The 5422-nt window shown below is 35.8% G+C and overlaps 1 long non-coding RNA gene across 1 annotated transcript in view; it reads right to left on the bottom strand.

The window, feature by feature from the left end:
- Positions 1 to 2801, bottom strand: part of LOC115285892 — a 7764-nt gene extending 4963 nt beyond the window's left edge. Inside the window, exon 1 of the long non-coding RNA XR_003905749.1 lies at positions 2763 to 2801. This is a non-coding gene — a long non-coding RNA (uncharacterized LOC115285892). The remainder of the gene's footprint in view (positions 1 to 2762) is intronic.
- Between the last annotated feature and the right edge of the window lie 2621 nt (positions 2802 to 5422).

Genomic DNA, 5422 nt, shown 5'->3' with positions numbered 1-5422 from the left:
AGCACGTCTCTGTTTGGACCAGTCACATTTTAAGTGCAGAGCAGTTGGATGGTTACTACATTGGACAGGGAAGATTATAAATGCCTGTCTCCCTTGATACTATTTTGGCATGCATTGCTATATTCTAAATTTAAGTGTCATTCTTATCTTTTATCTTTGATTAGAAGTGGAGTATATTACCAAGTGATAAAAATGTCTCACAAATGTAAATTTTATAATAAAAAATGTTTTTTAATTACAAAAAAAAAAAAAAAAGATCATGACCTGAGCCAAAACTGTGTTTCCAAGAGTTGGGCAATGGATTTATAGAACGTGAGAAGAAATTTTGAGCTGTTTTGAAAGACATTTGTTTTTCTAGTATCAAATTATATTATTTGTATGTCTAAAAGAAAATCTATTTTAAAAGGAAATTTTTAAACATAGGATTCTGTAGGACTTGCTTTATAGCAAAAACTCCCTGTAATATTGAACAGTTGAATTTTGTCATAGGTATGTCATTGCTAATGGTTAAATATTGGATAATCTTGAACCAAGAAATGTTGAACTCTTTATTAAATAAAGGCTCTATTTATTTTTGTTCTGGAAAAAAAAAAAAAGAACAGCAAGTCATAGTATTTGGAGTTCACTAAGTCGTCAGTGAGACATCCCAGCATTTTACATTTGTCATTTCCTAAGGCTGTTTGGGGAGTCCTTGAAGGATATGCCCAATTTTTATCTGATACTTTTGATCAGTAGTAATGTATGCTTAAGTATCTAGCTCTCTTACCTATTTGCCAGAGCAAGTTTTGTATGTGGACTCTGAGCTCATGTATATGAAAGAATTTTATGAACGAGGTACTATCTGAAAATGAGTTACTGTGATTTTAGAGTAGATACTATAAGAAGCCAGCCTTGTCGGTAACTGGGGAGAGGCTGGACCCGTGTCTTCCTTTATACACTTAAAAGTGTAGCACTAGATGCTCAATCTGGACTTCCCTTTCTTCAAACTTAGAAGGTGGTTTAATTAGTTAATTTTTAAGATTGTTTTTAATTAATTAATTGATTTTTAAGTTTCTTTTCATCTTAAATATTCAGATGTTAGAAGAATATATATACATTAAAAATATATATAGCCCATTCACCCATAAAAAGAAATTAAGTACTGACACATGCAACAACATGGGGCACCTCAAATACATTATGCTAAGTGGAGGAGGGCAGAAAGTAAACACTACAAGGCTGTACAATTTCATTTATGTGAAATATTCAGAATAGACAAACGCATAGAGACAGAAGGTGGATGAGGGGTTGCCCAGGGCTGGGGGCACTAGGGAGTTGTGGATAAAGGATGTAGAGCTTCTTTTTGGGGTGATAAAAATATTCTAAAATTGATTGTGGTGATAGATGAGCCACTCTGTGTATCCACTTAAAGCCAGCCATGGAATTGTGCATTCAAATGGGTGAATTGTACAGCATGTTAATTATATCTCAGTAAAACTTTTAAAAAGCCAGATAGCTTTTGTGGTGCCAAGGTTACACACTGTAAGTATCTCAATGGCTCTCTTTTACTGTGATGCCAGTCTCTAGTTAAAAACTACTTGATTGTCCTCACCACTGAAAATAACCATCAGTGTGGGAAATACAAGATATGGATAAATTTATCTCAGGGGCTTTCTTATTGACTCCTATCAACCTTTTGTAGTGCCTTTACATGCTCTTAGCATTATTATTTTTACTCACTCTCCTTTGATAATGGAGTGTATTGCCAGGACCTCTTACTTTTCAACCCATACTTCTGTCTGTAGCCACTCTCACCTGTCACAACCACTGACGTGGATTTTATCTGAACAGTAAGGTTGATTCACAGCTAAATAAGAGTAACACATATATTGGCACAGCTTATGCACCACTGACTTTTGCTCCTACAGTTCTGTGATTAGAGGAGATATTCTTGTCCCGTTTACAGAAGGAACCAAGGACCAGAGAAGTTATATGTTTTGTGTAAAGTCAAATAGCTATTAAGTTGCCAATCCTGGATCAGAATTTAACCCTATGTGATATCAAAAGTCAAGCTCGCTCTTTCATGTTGTGAGAAACAGCTTTTTGAAATGAGAAACAGCTACCCTTTTGGAATGCTCTGTACTTTTAAAATAGAGTTGTTATATAAACCCTCCTAGCAATAGAAATAAATCCAGAAAGCTTGGAGAGAAACTGAAGCTTGAAAAATCTACCTAACAAAGATCCAGGGAAGATCTACCTAAGTGAAGGATTTTTTAGTTTTACAAAAATATTCAATACAATATCTTTACAAAAAGAGTTATCATATGCATTTACAATATAATTCAATTTACAGAAATCAGAGGCAGTTGCTATATTGAAATATTAGAGAACCTAAATTTAATTGCTTCCACTAACTACTTGAGTATCTTGTGAACCCTGCAAGAGCTTCACTTTCCTCAGTAATAAAACATGTTGTCTTTTATTCATTCATTCATCCACTCATTCATTCATTCATTCACTCATCAAATACCCAATAGCCCAAGTTTTCTTCTACGTGATTTGAATTCCATAGTGAGGAAGACAGAAGAAAACTCTTCTCTGCGGGTCAACTGCTCATTTGCCATCAGCTCTGTCTCTAACTTTCTCCTACTCTGCTGTTTGTGGTAGGGCTCAGTGTTTCCTTAGGCTCCCTTGCTCTCTAACTTCTGGTAAGTTCAACATATAGGAGGTGCTGGAAGAGTACAGAATAAGATGTGAGGAAAAAAATGAAGCATTTCTCTCACAGTTATCTTCTTTCTTTCTTTTTTTCTCTATTTCTTTCTTCTTTCTTTCTTTCTTCTTTTTTTTTCCTCTTCTTCCCCTCCTCCTCCTCCACCTCTTCCTCCTCCTATTTATTTATTTATTTATTTAAGAGAGAGACAGAAAGCACAAACAGGGGAGGGACAGAGAGAGAGAGAGAGGGAGAGAGAGAGAAAGAATGCCAAGCAGGCTCCATGCTGCCAGTGCAGAGCCCCATGTGGGGCTCGTCTCATGATTATGAGATCATGACCTGAGCTGAAATCAAGAGTTGGGTGCTCAACCAACTGAGCCACCCAGACACCCTAACAATTATCCCTCTTTAATGAGCCTTGCTCCTGCCAGGAAGCACACCACAATTCTGCTTCTAGAAATACTGTTTCCTTCCGTTATCCTTATAGCAATAGGAGCGATAACAGCTTCCCACCATTACAATATCTCAGTGCCTCATGATCCTATTTTTTGAAGAAACATAAAGCCTGTAGTTCCAAGGAACTCTACAAAAACCAGACAAGATACACACTAAGGAACACACATCAGCGTGTACTATAACCAAACCATTGAAAGTCAGTTATAAAGAGAAATTCTTGAAACAGTGAGAGATCAAAGAAGAACAAAGAGGAGCAGTGTTGCTGCCTTTAAGACAGAAACAACGGAAGTAAGACAACAAGACATCTTTAACATCTTTAAAGTCTTTAAACAGCAGGAGCAAAGGCCCCTCTCAACTAGAATTCTAGATCTAGCAAAGATATTCTTCAAAATTGAAATGGAAATAAAGACATTTTCAAGAAGGAACTGAGAGAATCATCCACTAGCTGACCAGCCATGTAATAAAGTTCTTCAGGCTGAAGGAAAATTATACTAGTTGAAAAATTAAATCTGCACAAGTGAATGAAGAATGACAGAGATAGTATATGTGTAGGCAAATATAAAATAATCTTGTTTGTACAGTGTCTTTATAAAAATGAATTTAAAAATAATAACAACATCTTTTAGGCTTTCTAAAACACATAGAAACTAATGTGAAAGGTATGAAAACATAGCCCAAGTGATGAGGCCAGGGAGCAAGCATGGTAGGAAATATAATTTCATAAGATTCTTAGTCTCTGCAAAATACTGTAATATTAATTATACCATGATTCTTGTTGAAAATCTTACAGCAATCACTAAAAGAAAAAAATACCAAGGTTATAGCTAATAAACAACAAAAATTTAAAAATCTTTATGATTTACAAGCATGATCTTAGCAGAAAATCTATTCTGTTTTTAAAATATACCTACTTAAGCTTAATTCAATATTTGCTTAAGTCTTGATTCTTCCATAACTCAAATGTAAAATTGTAAAGAGTATACACATTTCTAATTCCCTTTTGGGAATAAAAACTAAAAGAAATACATAGGTAACAATTGGTACAACTTCACTCAATAACCTTCAGGTAATTTACCACCTCCTCAAGAATGCTGGTCACCTAACCCTCCTAATTCTATTCATGGAAGTGCATCTTCAGTGATATTAGAACTTTGGAATACCCAGACATATTGTGTGATACTATGCTGTCAACACTAGGTCTCTTAGTTTTTTGAGGGTCTTTGATGTTTTCATGACAGTATAGGTATAATATTTAGGTGTTCTTGGTTGGATAGGTTTTATTTTATTCAAGTAATGTTCTGATTAATTTCAGGTTACAGTATTAAGCATATCATGTGCAATATAATTTTTACTTCTTTCTGGCACATTGTCACAGGGTTGGAAAGCTTCTGTGTCTTTGAGAATTTAAGACCAGAAAAGTGAAATGGGTGTTCTCAAAGTCTTGTTGGAGAAACAAGTAAAAATACTAACATTACAGATTGCCCAGGGAAAAGTGGAGAGGGAAGAGGAGGGAGAGCAGCACCTGGACAGGAGGTGGTGGGGGAAAGGTAGCCCACCTGGACATGTGCTCCCTTTGCGGCCAGTATGCTTTCTCCAGCCCCAGTTTGGTGAAGATTCCTACAAGCACCATGACAGCCACTACCTGACAGATGATGTAAACAATCAGGGCTACCTCAAGAAACAAGCCAAATTACCCAATTATCACTATGAGTAGGGAAATAAAATAATCAAAGACACAACAAGAGAGACTAAGGGACACCATTAAATGAACACTTCCTGAATGGACAGGCCCTGTACAGTCAATGAGCCTCCTTTAATATAGCAGAACTCACAGGTGCAGAGTGCATAACAAGCTTTTAAAACTTACAAGAGACCGAAAGCTAGCTAAAATGATGAAATGGAAGACTCTTCTCTAAAGAAGTTTCAGGAAGAAATGACAGCTAAAGAATTGCTCAAAACAGATGTAAGCAACATAACTGACCAAGAATTTAGAAAAATAGTCATAAAATTAATTACTGGGCTTGAAAAAGGCATAGAAGACACCAGAGAAGCTATTGATACAAAGACTAAGGACCTTAAAAATAGCTGTGATGGATTTAAAAATGCTATAAATGAGGTGTAATAAAATGGAAGCAGCCCCTGTACAGATTGAAGAGGCAGAGAGGAGAATAGGTGAATGAGAAGACACAATTATAGAAAATGAGGAAGCTGAGAAAAAGAGAGATAGATTGATCCAGGAGAATTTCAGAACTGAGTGAATCAATCAAACAGAACAAT

The sequence above is a fragment of the Suricata suricatta genome, chromosome 1, assembly GCF_006229205.1.
Source record: "Suricata suricatta isolate VVHF042 chromosome 1, meerkat_22Aug2017_6uvM2_HiC, whole genome shotgun sequence".
Taxonomy (NCBI): Eukaryota; Metazoa; Chordata; class Mammalia; order Carnivora; family Herpestidae; genus Suricata; species Suricata suricatta.
The sequence above is the reverse complement of the archived record's forward strand: the minus strand, read 5'-3'. Positions and strand labels throughout refer to the sequence as shown.